Here is a 24,235-nt window from a genome sequence, read left to right as displayed (position 1 = left end):
CAATCAAAAAGAAAACACACTTTAAATTGTAGGATAAAAAACTCAATCATTTTGATTGGCTATTTAATGTAATATCTACAGACATCAGTTAGCAAATATCAATGTCACAATCCATAATGTATTGAAACAGTAATAGATCCACACCAAAACAAAATGGTAAGAACTGAAAGCATATATGGAATTTGATCCTTATTGAATCTTGTTAAGTAATTTATTCTTAAAGTTTCTATCATGCACGACCCACATGAAAGAAAACTAAACATTTTATTTTTTTTCCATGAAAAGGTTCATTTAAAGCTGTTCACTCTGCAAATGGAACTGATAGTCAGTGACACTCCTTCACAAGCATATTTCTTTTCTTAGTATAGGAACATCCATTTGACAAAAAAAATAATACATTTTAAAATTCAGCAAAGAAAAATAAAATACTTTGTATCACATTCTAGCAGCAAATGTGTACAGATAGAGTTGTAGAAGACAGGTAGACATCATGTAAAGAGCCGTAGCTAAGACAGACTAGGGGCCACCTTAGGGCGCCCCTGCAGGGTGAACAGAGAAAAGTGATGACAATTGTGCTCGGTTTTGCAAAGCTGAACTTGTGGACCTTCAGGCTCTATTTTTTTTTCTTTTTACATATCCTGAGGTAACTTGAAAAGAATAACCCAGCTATTCTTTGTGACATGTGTGGCGTCTAATCAGCAGGAGGCGAGACCAGCAAAAAATGGAGTTAGTTCCTGCAAATAATATCATACAGCTTCAGAGTCACCTGGCAGGTGCTAGGTAAGTACATCACACCTCATTGGCATTACTCTTGGCTGATGCAGAAGGATGATACACATTGCATAACAACACATGGCAGCCACCTCTGGTTGCCAGGGGATCAATGGATAGCTGCAATGAGTACTGAATCTTATACAAAATCTGTGTGATTACTGGAGCAGAACTGTTAGGAATATGAGACTATAATGTAGCTGAAAGTTAAAATCATTATACGGTGATGTGGATAGTGTAAACCGAGCGCTAGTATAGGTGCCAAAAGCTCTCTTCCAAAAAGTCCCCTAGCTGACTTTAAGAGCTAAAAGGCTATTGTGGTAAGTATAAACATTTAATATAATAGTTCCAATTCAATACATAAATTAGCAATAACAATAAAAGCATACAATGTCAAATGAGTGCAGCGATAAAAAGCAAAAGTACAATGGTTAAAAACTGCTTGGATCCAAGGAATGTTCAGAAGTTAAAACATATATTGAGAGATACTGAGAAGTGAGTACATAAAAATGGTCTCTCTAAAGAATCAACAATAGTGTAAAACAAATAAGAATACAGACTTAGGGTGTGTGCGGCAATCACAGTAGGTGTAAACTCTACATAAACATCAAAGGTTAAAACAAAAGGTCAATGCATAGGAGTGTCCACAAATAAAGTGCAATGAGTGCTACAGTGTCCAAAAAAATGCACAACAAATTATCTATAAGTGTCCAAAAATTATGTGTCCAAATAATAATCTCCAACTTGGTAATCGATGCAAAATTAAACGTGTGAATAAAAATGAAAAAAGGGCAAAAAAGTGAAAAATACATTTTGTGGTGTGTTGCAAGAACCCCAAAAAATGATTCCAAATTGTGCCGTTAGTTGCTGACTTCTGTAGGAGTGTATCCAGATGGAGAAAAAGGAAAAATAAAAATGAAAAATGAAGAAATTTTCACAGGTCCAGGATATTTGTATATTTTTATTGATTTTTTTCCTATGATTTTTTTCTATCATTTTTATTTCTTCATTTTTCATTTTTATTTTTCCTTTTTCTCCATCTGGATACACTCCTACAGAAGTCCGCAACTAACGGCACAATTTGGAATAATTTTTTGGGGTTCTTGCAACACACCACAAAATGTATTTTTCATTTCTTTGCCCTTTTTTCATTTTTATTCACACGTTTAATTTTGCATCGATTACCAAGTTGGAGATTATTATTTGGACACATAATTTTTGGACACTTATAGCTAATTGGTTGTGCATTTTTTTGGACACTGTAGCACTCATTGCACTTAATATGTGGACACTCCTATGCATTAACCTTTTGTTTTAACCTTTGATGTTTATGTAGAGTTTACACCTACTGTGATTGCCGCACACACCCTAAGTCTGTATTCTTATTTGTTTTACACTATTGTTGATTCTTTAGAGAGACCATTTTTATGTACTCACTTCTCAGTATCTATTATATGTTTTAACTTCTGAACATTCCTTGGATCCAAGCAGTTTTTAACCATTGTACTTTTGCTTTTTATCTCTGTACTCTTTTGACATTGTATGCTTTTATTGTTATTGCTAATTTATGTATTGAATTGGAATTATTATATTAAATGTTTATACTTACCACAATAGCCTTTTAGCTCTTAGCGCTTCTTTCCACTCCTTTATTATTAAAATCATTATACAACAGGGTTGCTAAGGATACTTCTCACAATAAGCGGTTAAATTATTGCTATGGTTTTAACTCCATGCAAATTTTGCTCTTACTAATCTAATCTCACAGCTCAATTCAACAATTATTTTATATGTTGGCTTCTATACTGCTAGATTTAAAGAAGTTTTTGCCAAAGGAACCAATGAGGAGCAAAAGTAAACGTTCAACACAGCAAGTAAAGCACCAAGGGGGAATGATAGGAATAAACCACCAATAAAAAGGCTATACTGGTATAAGCAGAGACTAAAATAATAGTGCTTGTATCACATTTTGGCAAGAGTTACAATTGAGGAAAAGAACTTTAAAACAAACCCTGGATACTATCGTTGACTTGTTGGTTACATAACTTTTAAATTACGGATACTGTTGTTTATGCATAAAGCAACTAGCGAATCTCACTAATGACAATTTTATAAAGGGGTTTTATTTTTGAAGTTTAACATATAATTTTTAATAAGTTTAGAGTGCAAGCGTTTTTAACAGTAGGATCCTACAATTGAACAATAAATACATTATATGTTTGTAAGATTTAGATATTGAGACTTTTTTTCAATTTATAATACAATATCACCTAGATTACGAGTCTTGCGTTAGCCTCAAAAAGCAGCGTTGAGAGGTCCCAACGCTGCATTTTAACGCCCGCTGGTATTACGAGTCTGGCAGGTACAGGGGTACCGCTCACTTTTATTCCGCGACTCAAGCTTACTGCAAATCCCCTTACGTCAATTGCGTATCCTATCTTTTCAATGGGACTGCCTAACGCCGGTATTACAAGTCTTGGAGAAAGTGAGCGGTACACCCTCTCCTGTCAAGACTCCTACCGCATTTAAAAGTCAGTAGTTAAGAGTTTTATGGACTAACGCTGTAACATAAAACACTTAACTAAAGTGCTAAAAAGTACACTAACACCAATAAACTACCTATTAACCCCTAAACCGAGCCCCCCCCCCCCCACATCGCAAACACTTAAATACATTTCTTAACCCCTAATCTGCCGACCGGACATTGTCGCTACTTTAATAAATATATTAACACCTAAACTGTCGCACTCCCGCCTCGCAAACACGAGTTAAATTTTAGCTAGGTAGCTATTAAATAGTTTATAACTATTTAATAACTATTGTACCTAGTTAAAATAAATACAAAGTTGCCTGTAAAATAAAAATAAACCCTGAGATAGCTACAATGTAACTATTAGTTATATTGTAGCTATCTTAGGGTTTATTTTATAGGTAAGTATTTAGTTTTAAATAGGAATTATGTAGTTAATTGTAGTAATTGTATTTATATTTATTTAAATTATATTTAAGTTAGGGGGTAATAGGGTTAGGGTTAGACTTAGGTTTAGGGGTTAATATGTTTATTATAGTGGCGGCGACATTGGGGGCGGCAGAGTAGGGGTTAATAAATAAAAAGTAGGTGTCGGCGATGTTGGGGGCAGCAGATTAGGGATAATGTAGGTGGTGGCGGTGTCCGGAGCGGCAGATTAGGGGTTAATAATATAATGTAGGTGTTGGCGATATCGGGGGCGGCATATTAGGGGTTAATAAGTGTAAGATTAGGGGTGTTTAGACTCGGGGTTCATGTTAGGGTGTTAGGTGTAGACATAAATTTTGTTTCCCCATAGGAATCAATGGGGCTGCGTTAGAAGCTGAATGCTGCTTTTTTGCAGGTGTTAGTTTTTTTTTTAAGCCGATTCTGCCCCATTGATCCCTATGGGGAAATTGTGCACAAGCACGTTTTTCCAGCTCACCGCTACCGTAAGCAGCGCTGGTATTGAGGTGAGATGTGGAGCTAAATTTTGCTCTACGCTCACTTTTTTGCGGATAACGCCGGGTTTAAAAAAACCTGTAATACCAGCGTTGTCTTAAGTAATTGGTGAGAAAAAAAGGCTCGTTAACACCGCACACCATTACCGTCAAAAACTCGTAATCTAGCAGTATGTGTGGTATATTTAATAATGCTAAATGATTCTCTTTAGAAACTTTGTCGCAAGTTTAAAAAAAAGTTATTTGTATTCCAAGAAAAAAAAAATACCCAAGTACAAGAGTAGTAAAGTAAAGAGATAAGAATAGTATCACAACTTACCTACACATTTACCAAAACAACATATATAGCAAAACAATAAAAATATGTCTGGCATCCAGCTAAAAAACAAAAAGGCAAAAGCATAAAACAACTGGCCCTGAAGAGGTTAAACAATGGCACTTGTATCTCTTCTCACTTTTAATAAGTTAAAAATTACATTTACTTGTGCTTTTTATACCCTAGCAAATAATATATAATAGTCCAAAGTAAAAAATGTATGCAGTTTGTTTGAATCTTTCGGAATCAATATTTGTAAAAATTTGTTTCGACCGAATATTTATCTGCTGCACTATTCAGTATTTTTTTTGTTTTAAATTAAACAAATACTGAATATACTTGGAACATTTATGTTTGTTTTCGTTAAATATAAATGTTTCTTTGCTACAGGTGTACAATGTTCACCTGTAGCATTATACTTACCTTTAGCTCGCTGGAGAAGAGCCGTAACCCTGATCCTTCGGGGACAATATTATTGCTCCAAATTTGGTGCAAAGTATTGCTCCAAATTTGGTGCACTAGTAGATATAGGGATAAAAATGAAATAAATACATTACTACTTATGGATTATGTTACATCTTTGTCTCTCATTACAAAGCAAGGAGACAATATTATTGCTCCAAATTTGGTGCAAAGTATTGCTCCACAAAAAGTATGCAGAGGACCATGTTGCCACTTTGCAAATCTGTTCCACAGAAGCATCATTTTTGAAAGAGCAAGATGAGGAGACAGCCCTAGTGGAATAAGCTGTAATTCTCTAAGGAGGCTGCTGTCCAGCTGCCTCATAAGCAAAACAAATGATACTTCTTAATCAGAGGGAAAGGGTAGTAGAAGTGGCCTTCTGACACTTACGTATTCCAGAGAAATCAACAATCAAATAGGGCAGAAAATTGTCGAAAATCTTTAGTAGTGTGTAGGTAAAATTTAAGAGCACACAAAACATCCAAGTTATGCAAAAGACCTTCCTTATGAGAAGAAGGATTAGGACAAAAAGAAGGAACAACAATTTCCTGGTTAATGTTTCGATCCGACACCACCTTTGGGGGAAACCCCAATTTAGTATGAAGGACCGCCTTATCTGCATGAAACATAAGGTACGAGGAATCACACTGCAGAGCTGAAAGCTCTGAAACTCTGCGAGCGGTAGAAATAGCAAGGAGAAACAAAACCTTCCAAGATAACTATTTTATATCAACAACATGCATCGGCTCAAGCGGAGCCTTCTGTAAAACTTTAAGAACTAGGTTAAGACTCCAAGGAGGAGCAACAGGTTTAAATACAGGCCTGATTCTGACCAGGGCCTGAACAAAAGCTTGAACATCTGGTAAATCTGCCAGACGTTTGTGCAAAAGAAGAGACAGTGCAGAAATCTGACCCTTCAGAGTACTGACTGACAAACCTTTCTCCAGGCCATCCTGAAGAAAAGATCCTCACCCGACTCCAGGAGAAACCCTTAGTTTCACACCAAAAAAGGTATTTACGCCATACCTTATGGTTAATCCTGCCAGTAACAGGTTTACTAGCCTGAAGAATTGTATCAATGACCGCTTCCGAAAACCCACGCCTAGGTTTGGATGGAGGAATGGACCCTGAATTAGAAGGTCCTTCCTCAAAGGTAACCTCCGAGGAGAAAGAGATGACATCCTTACCAGATCTGCGAACCAGATCCTGCGAGGCCATGCCGGAGCTATTAGAATTACCAATGCTCCCTACTGATACGAGCAATGACTCATGGAAGGAGAGCAAACAGAGGAAAGAGAAATGTGAGAGAGAAGATTCAAGGAACCACTAGAGACTCTATCAGAGCGGCCTGAAGATCTCTTGACCTTGAACCATACTTTGTAACCTTGGCGCGTTGACGAGATGCCATCAGATCCAACTCTGGAACCCCACACCTGATGGTTATCTGAGAGAACACTTCTGGATGGAGAGCCAACTCCACTGGATGAAAGTCTGTCTGCTCAGAAAATCCACCTCCCAGTTGTCCACTCCTCGAATGTGGATGGCAGATAGGATACAATCGTGAGCTTCTGCGCACTGCAGAATGCAAGTCATCTCCTTCATGGCCAAGGAACTCAGAGTTCCCACCTGGTTGTTGATGTAAGCCACTGAGGTGGCGATGTCCGACTGGAATCTGATAAACCAGAGTAAAAACATTGAGGCCAAGCTGTCAAGGCATTGAAGATGCAATAAATATAAATGGTCTCCGTTCCCTTGACTGAGCATGCAAAGCTGCAGGTTGCAGATGGAACCGAGCAAAAGGAATGATGTCCATGGTAGCAACCATCAGACCAATAATCTCCATGCATTGAGCCACGGATGGACGAATAGCAGACTGGAGAGAAAGGCAAGAAGCAAGAAGTTTGGATTTTCTGACGTCCATCATGAAAATCTTCATGGACAGGGAATCTATGATTATCCCTAGGAAACACACTCTTGTAGCTGGAACAAGAGAACTCTTTTCCAGATTCACTTTCCACCCATGGGAACGTAGAAAATACAACATCTCTGTATGAGATTTTGCTAGATGAAAAGATGATGTCTGAACCAAGATGTCCTCTAGATAAGACACCACTGCAATTCCCTGGGATCTGACCACTGCCAATAGAGCCCCCAGAACGTTTGTGAATATTCTGGGAGCCGTGGCCAGCCCAAACGGAAGTGCAACAAACTGGAAATGCTTGTCCAGAAAGGCAAACCTCAGAAACTGGTGATGATCCCTGAGAATGGGAACATGAAGGTGCACGTCCTTCAGGTCTATGGTCGTAATGAACTGACCTTCCTGAACCAAAGGAAGAATGGAACAAATAGTTTCCATCTTGAAGGACGGAACCCTGAGGAATTTGTTGAGGCACTTTAGATCTAGGATGGGATGGAAAGTTCCCTCCTTTTTGGAAACCACAAAGAGATTTGAATAGAATCCTTGACCCTGTTCCCCTGGAGGAACCCGAAACAAATACTTCCAGGGAGCATAGGTCCTTTACGCAGGGTTAGAAGGCCTCCCTCTTTACCTGGTTTGTGGATAGTCTTAACAGGAGAAATCTTGAAGGGCAAGATTTGAATCCTATCTTGTAACCCTGGGATACTAAGTCTACAGCCTACGGATCTGGGACATTGCATATCCAGGCATTACAAAAAAGAGAAAGCCTGCCCCCTACTTGATCCAAAATTAGATTGGGGACGTACATTTCATGCCGATTAAGAATCAAACAAAGGCTTCTTGTTTTGCTTCCCCTTATTCCAAGGCTGACTGGACCTCCAAGAGGTCTTGGCTTACTCTGGTTTGGAAAAAAAAGGGGAGGAAGACTTCAGTCCCTTAACAATTGAAAATTAGAATGCTGGTGACCCTTAGGTCTAGTCTTCTTGTCCTGAGGAAGGAAAAATCCCTTTCCTCCCGTAATTTCAGAAATAATTTCCACAAAACCAGGCCCAAATAAAGTCTTACCCTTAAAAGGTAAAGACAAAATCTTGGCTTTTGAAGTTACATCAGCCTACCAGGACTTTAACCACAGGGCTTTGCGAGCTAGAACAGTGAAGCTAGACATCTTAGCTTCCAGTCTAATTACCTGCATGTTAGCATTGCAGATAGAGGTATTGTCCAGTTTAAGAGCTCTGATCCAATCTTGGATCTTCTCTATTGTAATTTCTTCTGATATCAGATCATACAAGGCACCAATAAGATGCTGCACCCGCAACCATAGCAATACTTGCCACAGGTTTCCACTGTAATCCTTGATGGATGTAAATCTTCTTTAAGTAAGCCTCTAGCTCCTTATCCATTGGATCCTTAAAGGAACTATCCTCTATAGGAATGGAAGTTCTTTAAGCTAGAGTAGAGATAGCTCCTTCTACTTTAGGCACAGTGCGCCATGAGTCACGAATAGAGTCAGCAACAGAAAACCTCTACTTAAAAATGAGGGAAGGAAAAAAGGGAACCCCTGGCTTATCCCATTCCTGAGCTATAAACTCAGACATCTTGTCTGGAACACAGAAAAACTTCTACAGAGGAAGGCACCTCCTATACTCTATTGATGTTACTAGATTTCTTTGGATTCTCAACAACAGGAGTATCTGAGTCTTCCAAAGTAGCGAGGACTTCCTTTAGAAGTATCCTGAGGTGATCTAAGATTAAACCTAAAATTAACCTCCTCTGAGTCTGTAAATTTCTCCATAGAGTCAGAATCTGAGATCTTACCCTCAGAAACCACTGAGGTATCCTCATTATCCGATAACAGAGAGACTGACCAACACTGAATTAGCGGAGTCAGAACCCTTACCTAGAGAAAAATATTTAGACTGTCTTTTCCTCTTACCAGACATAGGGAAAACTGACAAAGCTGCAGAAACTGTGAAGTTATTTGAGCAGCAAAATTCCCCCCGGTAAATAAACCTCCCAAGAGGTGGTTGAGAGGAACTGAAGGGCATTGCATGGGATACTTGTACAGCTTGGGACATCTGAGGGGACAACTGAGGCATTGCCAGGACAACACTGTCCTGAGAGACAGTGGGCTCTGATAGGGAAATCTTCCTTAAACAATAAAGATTTATTAAAACAAGGAGGAGCAAAACTTAACCTCCAAGCAAGTAAACAGAGTCTTCATTAGTGTCCATCACTAAAAACTAAGACTAGCAATAAAATATTATGCACCACAGATAAAAAATAATACAACTTTTATTTTTGTCTCAAATCCTCAGCTCTGCTGAGCCCTCACCACCTTGTGCTTAGAGGTTTCCTCCAAGATCATCAATACAGTACTGGAGATAAGAATCATTGATCCTCCCACCGGAGCTGCAAACTGACACACAAGCAGTGGCAAAACTCTGATCTGAGCGGATAAGCCAAAACCAGAAGAGAGGAGCGGTCACTTGACTGCAAGAAAATAAAGTGCACTACAAACTAAGTGAAAAACAGCACAAAAATTAAGAAAAATAAATAAAGCAATCTCTAAGCCCTCCTGTAATAAAGGGCTTCTGATCTGAATTCCCGATTGCTAAAGGATCGATGCCCTCCTATATTGAGGATCTCTGATTCTGGATAAACAATAAAGTTTATTTCCATAAGCCATAAGACTTTTGCCCTTTGGGAAGTTACCTGTCCCCATATTGTTAGCCTCCTAACCCATTCTTTTTGTTTCTTCCCATATGCAGTGCCCAAAAAAAAGTTCAGCTACACATATCTCCATTAAGAGATACTGAATCCCAATATTTGTGCTGTTCCACAGAGGGATTAACCCTAAAAGTGCCGGTACCCTCTAACCTAGAAGGAAAAGCACTTACCTGTGGATCCTGCTCTGTCAGGCAGGGAAAGATATCTAAAGGTGTGGCAGATTCCTTCACTTCTACCAGGGACCGGTAGAAAAGAAAGAACAGAGTAACCAACCCTGGCTTTCTATAAAGGGGTAGCAATAATGTTAGAAATAAAGCAAAGACTACTTTGCTGCTTTCTAAATGCGAATAGCCACCATTACTCTTACTAAAGAGATTGACATGGACACAGCATAGCCCCAATCCTTGCTTGCAGGGAAAAGTACTCATAAAAGGATTAAATATCTTCAGGAAACATCTTCGCACATCCTCCATTGACAGAGGCAAAGAGAATGACTGGGGATTATAGGTAAGGGAAGTTACACTAAATAGCTTTGCTGGGGTACTCTTTGCCTCCTCCTGCTGGCCAGGAGTTGAATATTCCACTAGTAATTGGAATGACGTTGTGGGCTCTCCATGCCATAGGAAATACATCTATTTGCACCATGTTTAAGGCATGTAATACAAGTCCCACTCTTCACACCAAATTTTACGCAAATTTTTTTGCACCAAATTTGACACAATACTTAAAAGCAACCCACAAACTAGTGAAATTTTCCACCACTTTTGATTGGGAAATGCATAATCACATGATTTATGACATCAGCCAATCTTATTTAAATATAAATTTTCTACTATCACTAACACATCAGATTGCTTGATACGTGTGTCACTGATCTCTCATCAGAACTTGTAAGTGCCATTTGTTACATTATGTATTATGCTTTGAAAGTATCTATATGTGAAGTTAGTATTAAAGTTAAACATAGATGATGACATTAGGACACACAGTGTAATATTTAGACAATGATTTAAAAATGTGAATGATGTTTGATTCAATATAATCTTAAACTGATAGCTCAAAGGGATAGTCTACCTAACATTAAACTGTCATGAATCAGATACAGCAGAAATTAAAAACACCTCTTTACTGTCATGCTATTTTCCGTTTTTTTTTTTCCCTTCTCTTGAATTTAATTTTCTTTAAGAAATGTCATCTTATATGCCAGTCCATTTTTTAACACCTGGGTAGGGGTGGTGTTTAAAACAAGACTGCAATCAGGAGGGGTTACACAGGTGCAGAGAGAAAACTGGCCCAGCTCTTAAAATATCCATTGATTGCAAATAAATAAATTTGATACCCTGATTACATGTTATATTTGCAATTATTCATGCTCAGAATAATAATAAATTTACACTATATACATATAGAGGTATAAATAAACACAGATATGAAAGACAACATTGTTTAGAATAAAAAAAGGAATTTAGGGACATGTAAATATGTTTGCAAAAGATTTCTGACATAACACACACATATATATATATATATATATATATATATATATATACACATAGATTGGAGTAGCCGTGTTAGTCCAGAGATTTAGATATCAAAATAACAAGAGTATTGCATTGAGCAATGATACTTTTTTTTATTGGACTAACTATACATTTATAAGTTGACAAGCTTTCGGAAGAGTTCCTTCCTTTGATAAAGGAACTTTACTTTTTTTTTTTACTTGATAAAGGAAGAAACTCTTCCGAAAGCTTGTCAACTTATAAATGTATAGTTAGTCCAATAAAAAAAAGTATCATTGCTCAATGCAATACTCTTGTTATTTTGATATCCATCTATCTATCTATCTATCTATCTATATATATATATATATATATATATATATATATATATATATACATACACACACATGTATGTGCAACGATATATGTACAAATTCTAGCATTAATAATCAGTTTTAAAAAACAAAACAACATGATAGGCATATCATGATTTATAGAAATACAAATACCCATTCATTTAGGTGAAAATATCATATTTCAGTATACTGTCCTCACTAACTGATAGCAAGACAGCTAGTAGGGATGGGCGAATGTTTCTAAAAATTCGAAACAAATTTTGATACATTCGTTCGTTCGAATCAAATTTTGAATGTTTATATAACATTCTAACATTCTATTTTCTAATTTTCGTTTTCGAAATTTTCAATAAAATTCGAAAATATTCGTTTGAATAATAGAATGTTTAGCTATGTATTCATTCAATTTCAAAATGTAATATTCGAATTTGAATGTGACATTCAAATTTGAAATAGTATTTCTAGTCTACAACTGTGTTTAATAAATGTAATATTCGAATTTGAATGCTACATTCGAATTCGAATGTCACATTCGAATTTGAAATAGTATTTCTAGTCTAATAATGTGTTTTAAATGTGATATTCGATTCGAATGTGATATTCGATTCAAATGTGACAATCAAATTCGAAATTTTATTTCTAGTCTAATACTGTGTTTTATAAATGTAATATTCGAATTTGAATGTGACATTCGATTTGAATGTGATATTCGATTCGAATGTGACGTTCGAAATAGTGTTTCTAGTCTACAATTGTTTTATAAATGTAATATTCAAATTCGAATGTGATATTCAAATGTAACATTCGAATTCGAATGTGACATTCGAAAACTGTAAATAACATTCGAAAATCGAATTTTTAAGAATATTCGTTCTTATCAACATTCTATTATGTAAATCGAATTTCTACAATAACATTCGTTCTAACATTTGAATTCGGATATAAACACATTCGCCCATCCCTAACCGCTAGTTAACAAAACAGACAGAAATAGCTTTGTGTTTATTCCAAACTGATTTTACTTCTGAATAGTTATTTTGTAAAACTGCAATACAATAAGAAAAGTTTAACTTACAATATGTACTTACACGTGGTGTTTGCAAATACATACAATAATACATATTTCTAATATAGAGGGCTTACATTTAAACCTTACAGCAAAATAGCAATGCAATTCAAATGTACAAAGAACTCTTAGCAAACACTAATACTGTAATTGCAATATACAACCACCAGATGTCATCAACATAATAACCATATAATAGACAGTACAGTCAGTTTTTGGTATAACAAATACATAGAAAAATAACTTTCTATGAGATATTATTGTTTGTTCAGGTATTAATATAGCTGTTTCTTGGACATTAACAGATGAAAAATAAAAGATTAGCTTTAGAGAAATGTGCTTGTTCATGGACAGTAATGAAATTGTATAATTAAAGTTGGAAAAAACAGAACATCCGCGACTTTGATGACTCTTATTAATCAATAGTCCGATGCTCATCGCACCATACTTGACACGCGTCCTTTTGACAGACTTTTTAATAAATGAGCCCGTCAAATGTAAATTTGCGGTAGCGATGTCTGGCGAGCGTATTGACTCCAGCGAATGTGTTGAGACTGATGCAATAAAAATAGAGCCCTTCGTCTCAGAGCCCCGGACATTCTCCTTTAACACAGGCTCTGAGACTTGTCGTGCTAAGCCTCTTATTAGCACGGGCCGGGGCTCTGATATGAAGGATCTTTATTAGCCTGGCGCTCCAGCGAGCTAGAGGTAAGTATTTAACCCCTTAAAAGTATTTAAAAATTAATGAATGCTGACAAATTTCATCTCAATTTTTTTGTTTCCTCTAAATTTCATTGTATCATTGGTGCATTCATTCAGATATTTTTCACAAAACAAATATCCATTTTTTGTTACAAATGCACATCTCTTATAGATAAGGCTGAAGAAAAAATAATTAACTATGTAATGACAACACAGGCTGCATAAAAAGTGACTATAAATCTTGGCTGACAAAAATAACTTTTGCCTGAGGGTTACAAACTTAAATAGTATTCCTCAAGTTATTACTACTTTTAATACTAGGACCCAAGTATGACTCAGATAAAACCCTTTTTATAGACCAGAGAAGAAATCAACTAAATACACAATATTCTTTGATTATTTTAACAAAATCAATTGTTGCATAAAACATTTACAAACAAAAGTTCTAGCACATTATTTTAATGTCCGTGCATCCAGATTTTTTTTTTATATAATTAATTTAATCTTTGAGTTCACAAGCTTTTTTTATCAAGACAATAAAAAATACAATAATTCAAAATAAGGGAAATAAAAAGGTATAGCAAACAAGCCATTTGATCATGCAATTACAGCATGAGGCGACAAAAATAGCCTCAAAAGGCGATATGTACCATTATGGCGCAAAATATACTCTAACAACTATCTATTATACTAATCAGCAAACAAAACAAATGCTACCATTTCACTAAACATAAAAGAAATAGTGTAATGATAGACTTTTCTAGTAATCATGCCTATGGTTAATCATACAGGAAATAGATATACATCATAAAAAGAGTAAGATGGAAGAATCCTACAAAGATAAAGGATAGAGGATGCAGGAACAAAAAGGGAGTGAGGGCTCACTCCAGGCTATAATGGATGTTCCAAGAAAAAGTGGCAGGTTAGACTGTATTATCTCGATTTAAATTGGTCGAAATAAAACTAACATGGAAAAAAATAATAATCTGTTTTCTGTAGTTTATAAAAGCCATAGCCTTCTAAGGACATTAATTCTTCTAACCTGTCAAGCCACATTTGTTTAGTGGAAGGACATGGAGATTTCCACATGCGAGCTATTAAAGACTTATTGCTATTTATGGCTATTTGGAATAGTGTGATCCTAATTTTACAAATGTGAATATTTCAAGTTTATAAGTGCACAAGAAGGGGATAATGTGAAACGATGGCCAAGTACATTTTTTTCCCAGCTCTTTCATTTCTTTCCAAATTGGTTTAATATGTGGACAATCCCACTATGTATAACATGCTACCTGTCCCCCGCTTTTTCTCCAGAAGGTCCCTTGGCTATGAGGAAAAATAGGTTTGAAATGTCTGGGGGTCAACTTAAAGGGACAGTCAAGTCTAAAAAAAAACTTTCATGATTCAAATAGGGCATGTAATTTTAAACAACTTTCCATTTTACTTTTATCACCAATTTTGCTTTGTTCTCTTGGTATTCTTAGTTGAACGCTAAACCTAGGAGGTTCATATGCAAATTTCTTAGACCTTAAAGGCCGCCTCTAACTTTAACCCCTTGAGTGCTAACGACGGCTCAGAGCTGTCGCTAGCACTCACCTACCTTAAAAGCAATCTGGGGGCTCTCATCGACTCCCACCCCGGCGATTGGGCCTGTATAGTGACAGGCAACGCCAGGGCTTCCCGTTATGTGCAGTGATGTCACGCGCAATGACGTGATGACGTCACCATGCAACTTTATTTAAATATTACAAAGGACAAGATAGGGAAAGGGGGCATGCTGCTTAGAAGCCTGTATCTCTGGCATCTAAGCAGCTACAGACCCCCAAAGCCCCACCGTAGGAAAGGTAATCGCCTAACCTTTCCAACGGTATAAGTCTTGGGGATCTGGGGAAATAAAATAAAAAGTACAATTTTTTTTTTTAAATAGTAAAAAACAAAAAACACTTAAATCCAGCTCAGCACTTAAAAGGATGCATTTTGACAGTTTTTCACCATTAGAGGGGGTAAGTTTGTGTGTTTCGTATAGATAACATCGAGCTTGTGCACATGAATTTACCGAGGAGTGAGCACTAATTGGCTAAAATGCAAGTCTGTCAAAAGAACTGAAATAAGGGGGCAGTCTGCAGAGGCTTAGATACAAGGTAAGTACAGAGGTAAAACGTGTATTATAACTGTGTTGGTTATGCAAAGCTGGGGAATGGGTAATTAAGGGATTATCTATCATTTAAAACAATATTCTGGTGTTGACTGTCCCTTTAAGTATCATTGAGTCAGGACTTTGTAGTTGAGGATTTGTTTTTATCACATGAACAATAAAGTTATTAAGAATACTTCTAAAACATGTTGCCAAAAAAGATAAACTTAAAAATGTATAAGTGAAATTGTGAGAAATAATGATATACTAACACAGAGATACAAACCCAAAATAAAACAGAACATAGTTACTATTAAAAAAGATAAATATATAACATAGAAATATATACAAAACAAATGTATAAATATAATAGATGTATCTTGGGAGCCTCACATATTCAAACACATTTTGAAAGGTTTAGAATGTTTGCCAAAAATTAGGCAAATTAAAAAGAAAGAATTTGAATGGAAAATTGTAAAATATTGGACTTTACCGCATACATTCTTACCTGTAATCCATAATATTTTTTTTTTTTTAAGACAAATACTAGTTTAAAAAATAAATTCATGACCAAAATGCAGTCTCCCTCCTTGTTATGCATTTTAGCAAAGTGTCAAAATTCTGGAGTCAAACAGTGCTATATAATAATAATAATTGTAAATAAATGATAATAAATGTAAAGCAATAAAAAAAAGTCTCTATTAGTACTAATTACCTATTTTTAATAGTGTGATATTATCATGGGGTGGACTGACTACACAAGGCTCTGAGGTTGCTGAAGGGCCCCCTTGACACCATCTCAGTCATAGTCTACCCAGCTTGACCCCACCTCAGTCATGAACTAATGACCTCAGTCATGACCCAACAATAAAGCAGCCATAAGGCAAATCATTAAGTGGTCATTTTTTATTTTATGTTTGTAGTTAAAACTATAAATTTTGTTCCTTTTATTTTTATTTGTTTTTCTCTTGGAGCTCTCCCACTTTTTCTTTCCGGTTCAATGAGAAAACGTTCTAGTCTTTGATGTGTTCTTGGAGACAACAAAGAAGAATACATACAAATAAAGACTTTCTTTTTTTTTTCTTCTTAAAGGGACATAATACTCATATGCTAAATGACTTGAAACTGATTGACAGGAAAATATCACCTGAGCATCTCCATGTAAAAAAGGAAGATATTTTACCTCGTCACAATCTCCTCAGCTTAGCAGAGTAAGTTCTGTGTAAAAAGTTATACACAGCTGTTGCCCAGCTGCAGGTAAAATTAAATAAATAATGAAGAAATGAACCACAGCCAATCAGCATCAGCAGTGCTGAGGTCTTGAACTCTTTTACTGTGATCTCATGAGATTTCACTTAACTCATGATATTTCATTGTAAACTTCCTTACACTGAATAGGGAAATAAGATAAGTGTGCATGAATGCTCGCTCCTTCCGCTGTCCCAGGACAGACATACTGATTTGTTGCTTAGAAGTCCTTTACAATGGGATGTGGCTACTCAGAAACTTTTGAGGTAAAATATCTTTCTTTTTTACATAGAGATATTAAGGTGATATTTTCTAGTCAGCTTTTTACAGCTATGCTGCATCACTTTCAAGTGTTTAAACATTTGGGTATTATGGCCCTTTAACTTTGTTTCTCAGATGTATTTTATTGTTACAAATTACATTTACTAATGCTTCTTTTCTCTTCCAATTCCAGTCTGTATTGTTCCTTAAATGATTTTTATTTGATACTTGATGAGCAATGAGCTATAAACGCATTTCTTTTCTAGTCAATATATTAAATTGGTAAAATATATTTGGAAAATATTTTTAAGAGGCCAGTTAAAGATTATTTGTTGTCTGTGTATTTTATATTATATAGTGTTGCAAACCATGGTTCAAAGCAAGATGGTGGGTCTTAATTTAAATGGTGCTGCAGTGATTAAAGTGCTGGTGGTCACCAATTACATTGACAGTATGCTTCCAATAAAAAAAAATCAAGTTTCTGCCCAATCGATTAATAGAGTTGTTAATTATATTATCAATATTATCATTTATTTATAAAGCGCCAGCAGATTACGCAGCGCTATACAAAGAATAATAAACATTACAGGGATACAGTAATACACAAACAAGTACAGTAGAGGTAAATAACAGTTGTAGGTGCAATAATAATTCTTAACTCCTGCTTCTACTGCATACAGCTCCATACGGAGCTTGATAAGTTGGCCCCTTGGTATCAACGTTCTACACTATGTAGATTTAAAATGGTATGCATTTATTATGAATGTTGTACAAAAATACTGATGCACTTCAACAGACAAACAATAAAATAAATGCAATAAAAACAGAATTTATGCTTACCTGATAAATTACTTTCTCCAACGGTCTGTCCGGTCCACGGCGTCATCCTTACTTGTGGGAATATCTCTTCCCCAACAGGAAATGGCAAAGAGTCCCAGCAAAGCTGTCCATATAGTCCCTCCTAGGCTCCGCCCACCCCAGTCATTCGACCGACGGACAGGAGGAAAAAACAGGAGAAACTATAGGGTGCCGTGGTGACTGTAGTTAGAGAAAATAATTAATCAAACCTGATTAAAAAACCAGGGCGGGCCGTGGACCGGACACACCGTTGGAGAAAGTAATTTATCAGGTAAGCATAAATTCTGTTTTCTCCAACATTGGTGTGTCCGGTCCACGGCGTCATCCTTACTTGTGGGAACCAATACCAAAGCTTTAGGACACGGATGAAGGGAGGGAGCAAATCAGGTTACCTAAACAGAAGGCACCACGGCTTGCAAAACCTTTCTCCCAAAAATAGCCTCTGAAGAAGCAAAAGCATCAAATTTGTAAAATTTGGCAAAAGTGTGCAGTGAAGACCAAGTCGCTGCCTTACATATCTGATCAACAGAAGCCTCGTTCTTGAAGGCCCATGTGGAAGCCACAGCCCTAGTGGAGTGAGCTGTGATTCTTTCAGGAGGCTGCCGTCCGGCAGTCTCATAAGCCAATCGGATGATGCTTTTAAGCCAAAAGGAAAGAGAGGTAGAAGTCGCTTTTTGACCTCTCCTTTTACCAGAATAGACGACAAACAGAGAAGAAGTTTGTCTGAACTCTTTTGTAGCTTCTAAATAGAATTTTAGAGCACGGACTACTTCTAAATTGTGTAACAAACGTTCCTTCTTTGAAACTGGATTCAGACACAAAGAAGGTACAACTATCTCCTGGTTAATATTTTTGTTAGAAACAACCTTTGGAAGAAAACCAGGCTTAGTACGCAAAACAACCTTATCTGCATGGAACACCAGATAGGGCGGAGAACACTGCAGAGCAGATAACTCAGAAACTCTTCTAGCAGAAGAAATAGCAACCAAAAACAAAACTTTCCAAGATAACAACTTAATATCTATGGAATGTAGAGGTTCAAACGGAACCCCTTGAAGAACTGAAAGAACTAGATTTAAACTCCAGGGAGGAGTCAAAGGTCTGTAAACAGGCTTGATCCTAACCAGAGCCTGAACAAATACTTGAACATCTGGCACAGCTGCCAGTCGTTTGTGTAATAAGACAGATAAAGCAGAAATCTGTCCCTTTAGAGAACTCGCTGATAATCCTTTATCCAAACCCTCTTGTAGAAAGGAAAGGATCTTAGGGATTTTGATCTTATTCTATAAGAATCCCTTGGATTCACACCAGCAGATATATCTTTTCCATATTTTATGGTAAATTTTTCTAGTTACCGGTTTTCTGGCTTGAACTAGAGTATCTATCACAGAATCTGAAAACCCACGCTTTGATAGAATCAAGCGTTCAATTTCCAAGCCGTCAGCTGGAGGGAGACCAGATTTGGATGTTCGAATGGACCCTGTACAAGAATATCCTGTCTCAAAGGTAGCCTCCATGGTGGAACCGATGACATATTCACCAGGTCTGCATACCAAGTCCTGCGTGGCCACGCAGGAGCTATCAAGATCACTGAGGCCCTCTCCTGCTTGATCCTGGCTACCAGCCTGGGAATGAGAGGAAACGGTGGATACACATAGGCTAGGTTGAAGGTCCAAGGCGCTACTAGTGCATCCACTAGAGTCACCTTGGGATCCCTGGATCTGGACCCGTAGCAAGGAACCTTGAAGTTCTGACGAGACGCCATCAGATCCATATCTGGAATGCCCCATAATTGAGTCAACAGGGCAAAGATCTCCGGGTGGAGTTCCCACTCCCCCGGATGGAATGTCTGACGACTCAGATAATCCGCCTCCCAGTTTTCCACACCTGGGATGTGGATCACAGATAGGTGGCAGGAGTGATCCTCCGCCCATTTTATTATTTTGGTCACTTCTTTCATCGCCAGGGAACTCCTTGTTCCCCCCTGATGATTGATATAAGCAACAGTCGTCATGTTGTCTGATTGGAATCTTATGAATCTGGCCTTTGCTAGTTGAGGCCAAGCCCTGAGAGCATTGAATATCGCTCTCAGTTCCAGAATGTTTATCGGGAGAAGAGACTCTTCCCGAGACCATAGACCCTGAGCTTTCAGGGATTCCCAGACCGCGCCCCAGCCCACTAGACTGGCGTCGGTCGTGACGATGACCCACTCTGGTCTGCGGAAGCTCATTCCCTGGGACAGGTGGTCCAGGGTTAGCCACCAACGGAGTGAGTCTCTGGTCTTCTGATCTACTTGAATCACTGGAGACAAGTCTGTATAGTCCCCATTCCACTGTTTCAGCATGCACAGTTGTAATGGTCTTAGATGAATTCGCGCAAAAGGAACTATGTCCATTGCTGCAACCATCAACCCTACTACTTCCATGCACTGAGCTATGGAAGGACGAGGAATAGAATGAAGAACTTGACAAGCGTTTAGAAGTTTTGACTTTCTGACTTCTGTCAGGAAAATCCTCATTTCTAAGGAATCTATTATTGTTCCCAAGAAGGGAACTCTTGTCGACGGAGACAGGGAACTTTTTTCTATGTTCACCTTCCATCCGTGAGATCTGAGAAAGGCCAGAACGATGTCTGTGTGAGCCTTTGCCTTTGAAAGAGACGACGCTTGTATTAGAATGTCGTCCAAGTACGGTACTACTGCAATGCCCCTTGGTCTTAGAACCGCTAGAAGGGACCCGAGTACCTTTGTGAAAATCCTTGGAGCAGTGGCTAACCCGAATGGGAGGGCCACAAACTGGTAATGTTTGTCCAGAAAGGCGAACCTTAGGAACTGATGATGTTCTTTGTGGATAGGAATATGTAGATACGCATCCTTTAGATCCACGGTAGTCATAAATTGACCTTCCTGGATTGTAGGTAGAATCGTTCCAATGGTTTCCATTTTGAACAATGGTACTCTGAGAAATTTGTTTAGGATCTTTAAATCCAGAATTGGTCTGAAAGTTCCCTCTTTTTTGGGAACTACAAACAGATTTGAGTAAAATCCCATTCCTTGTTCCGCCGTTGGAACTGGGTGTATCACTCCCATCTTTAACAGGTCTTCTACACAATGTAAGAATGCCTGTCTCTTTATTTGGTTTGAGGATAAGTGAGACATGTGGAACCTTCCCCTTGGGGGTAGTTCCTTGAATTCCAGAAGATAACCCTGAGAAACTATTTCTAGTGTCCAGGGATCCTGAACATCTCTTGCCCAAGCCTGAGCAAAGAGAGAGAGTCTGCCCCCTACTAGATCCGGTCCCAGATCGGGGGCTACTCCTTCATGCTGTTTAATTAGCAGCAGCAGGCTTCTTGGCCTGCTTACCCTTGTTCCAGCCTTGCATCGGTTTCCAGGCTGGTTTGGTTTGTGAAGCATTACCCTCTTGTTTAGAGGATGCAGAGTTAGAGGCCGGTCCGTTCCTGAAATTGCGAAAGGAACGAAAATTAGACTTATTCTTGGCTTTGAAAGGCCTATCTTGTGTCTGAAATAATCTCTTTCAATTCTGGCCCAAAGAGAGTTTTACCCTTGAAGGGGATATTAAGCAATTTTGTCTTGGAAGATACATCCGCTGACCAAGACTTTAGCCAAAGCGCTCTGCGCGCCACAATTGCAAACCCTGAATTTTTCGCCGCTAATCTAGCTAATTGCAAAGCGGCATCTAAAATAAAAGAATTAGCCAACTTGAGTGCGTGAACTCTGTCCATAACCTCCTCATACGGAGTCTCTCTACTGAGCGACTTTTCTAGTTCCTCGAACCAGAACCACGCTGCTGTAGTGACAGGAACAATGCACGAAATGGGTTGCAGGAGGTAACCTTGCTGTACAAAAATCTTTTTAAGCAAACCCTCCAATTTTTTATCCATAGGATCTTTGAAAGCACAATTATCCTCAATAGGGATAGTAGTGCGCTTGTTTAGAGTAGAAACTGCCCCCTCGACCTTAGGGACTGTCTGCCATAAGTCCTTTCTGGGGTCGACCATAGGAAATAATTTCTTAAATATAGGAGGGGGGACAAAAGGTATGCCGGGCTTCTCCCACTCCTTATTCACTATGTCCGCCACCCGCTTGGGTATAGGAAAAGCGTCGGGGTGCACCGGAACCTCTAGGAACTTGTCCATCTTGCATAATTTTTCTGGAATGACAAGGTTGTCACAATCATCCAGAGTAGATAACACCTCCTTAAGCAGTGCGCGGAGATGCTCTAATTTAAATTTAAATGTCACAACATCAGGTTCAGCCTGTTGAGAATTTCTACCTGAATCTGAAATTTCCCCATCTGACAAAACCTCCCTCATGGCCCCTTCAGATTGGTGTGAGGGTATGACAGAGCAATTATCATCAGCGCCCTCCTGCTCTTCAGTGTTTAAAACAGAGCAATCGCGCTTTCTCTGATATGCAGGCATTTTGGATAAAATATTTGCTATGGAGTTATCCATTACAGCCGTCAATTGTTGCATAGTAATAAGCATTGGCGCGCTAGAAGTACTAGGGGCCTCCTGCGTGGGCAAAACTGGTATAGACACAGAAGGAGATGATGTAGAACTATGTCTACTCCCTTCATCTGATGAATCATCTTGGGCAACTTTACTATTTGTGGCAGTACTGTCCTTACTTTGTTTGGACGCTATGGCACAATTATCACACAATTTTGAAGGGGGAGACACATTGACTTTCATACATATAGAACTTAGCTTATCTGAAGGTACAGACATGTTAAACAGGCTTAAACTTGTCAAAAAAGTACAAAAACCGTTTTAAAACAAAAACGTTACTGTCTCTTTAAATTTTAAACAGTGCACACTTTATTACTGAATATGTGAAAAAGTATGAAGGAATTGTTCAAAATTTACCAAATTTTCACCACAGTGTCTTAAAGCATTCAAAGTATTGCACACCAATTTTCAGAACTTTAACCCTTAAAATAAAGAAACCGGAGCCGGTTACAGTTTTAACCCCTCTACAGTCCCAGCTACAGCCTTTGCTGCGACTTTACCAAACCCAGGGGGGAATACGATACCAAATGAAGCCTTCTAGGAACTTTTCCAACTACTTTCAGATCCTCACACATGCATCTGCATGTCTTGCTCTCAAAAGTAACTGCGCAGTAATGGCGCGAAAATGAGGCTCAGCCTACAACTGGGAAGGCCCTTCCTGACTGGAAAGGTGTCTAACACAGTGCCTGACGTTAAAAAACGTTCCCCAAGCTTATAAGTGTGAATTACAAGCATAAACATGTATAAAATGCCCAAATAAAGCAATCGATTTTGCCCATAAAAGTGTCTACCAGTTTTATAGCCCATATTAAGCCCTTTATTCTGTTTGAGACTAAGAAAATGGCTTACCGGTCCCCATGAGGGGAAATGACAGCCTTCCAGCATTACACAGTCTTGTTAGAAATATGGCTAGTCATACCTAAAGCAGAAAAGTCTGCTAACTGTTTCCCCCAACTGAAGTTACTTCATCTCAACAGTCCTATGTGGAAACAGCAAACGATTTTAGTTACTGTCTGCTAAAATCATCTTCCTCTCACAAACAGAACTCTTCATCTTTTTCTGTTTCAGAGTAAATAGTACATACCAGCACTATTTTAAAATAACAAACTCTTGATAGTAGAATAAAAAACTACAACTAAACACCACATACTCTTAACCATCTCCGTGGAGATGTTGCCTGTGCAACGGCAAAGAGAATGACTGGGGTGGGCGGAGCCTAGGAGGGACTATATGGACAGCTTTGCTGGGACTCTTTGCCATTTCCTGTTGGGGAAGAGATATTCCCACAAGTAAGGATGACGCCGTGGACCGGACACACCAATGTTGGAGAAATGAGTTTTATGTGACCTTTGATGGTACGATATATATCACAGTTCAGTATATATCAAAGTTCACCACTATATATCTGTGATTGTAATGTGTAATTTCAAGTGATGACCCAATGGTCTGATGTACAGATCAAACAAAGCGATAAAGGTGGTAATATTGTTATATGGCCATCCGATTTGTATATACAGAAGGCCATACGATAATTATCTAACACCAATAATTATAAAAAAAATTTAACAATCCCACTGAGTTATTTCTCAACTAGTACAATGTGTTGTTACAAGAGGGACATAACATACAAGCAATAGATAGTGATGAGAGGAATTTTCTGACTGTACAGTCTCTAAAGACTGCCACTTCTACATATTGCCTAAAATTCACAAGAACAGCGAGTCACCCCCAGGAAGACCTATTATTTCCGGTTATGACTCTCTTACAGAAAAAAATAGTAATGCTAGATTATCCAATTTAGTGTTAGGAATTCCTTTGTACACCAGAGATTCTGCATACATGATTGCCAAACTAAAATATCTACATATCCCTGATACAGTAATACTGGTGTCCTGTGATGTTGAATCCCTATACAACAG

The 24,235-nt window shown here is 37.9% G+C and overlaps 1 protein-coding gene across 1 annotated transcript in view; it reads right to left on the bottom strand.

Annotated features, from left to right (window-relative positions):
• The window catches only part of PPFIA2 (PTPRF interacting protein alpha 2), a 728,675-nt gene that overhangs the window by 76,736 nt on the left and 627,704 nt on the right, over positions 1–24,235 (bottom strand). The gene's annotated exons all lie outside the window — the stretch shown is intronic.

Source organism: Bombina bombina, chromosome 6 (assembly GCF_027579735.1).
Source record: "Bombina bombina isolate aBomBom1 chromosome 6, aBomBom1.pri, whole genome shotgun sequence".
In the NCBI taxonomy this organism is placed as follows: Eukaryota; Metazoa; Chordata; class Amphibia; order Anura; family Bombinatoridae; genus Bombina; species Bombina bombina.
The sequence above is the reverse complement of the archived record's forward strand: the minus strand, read 5'-3'. Positions and strand labels throughout refer to the sequence as shown.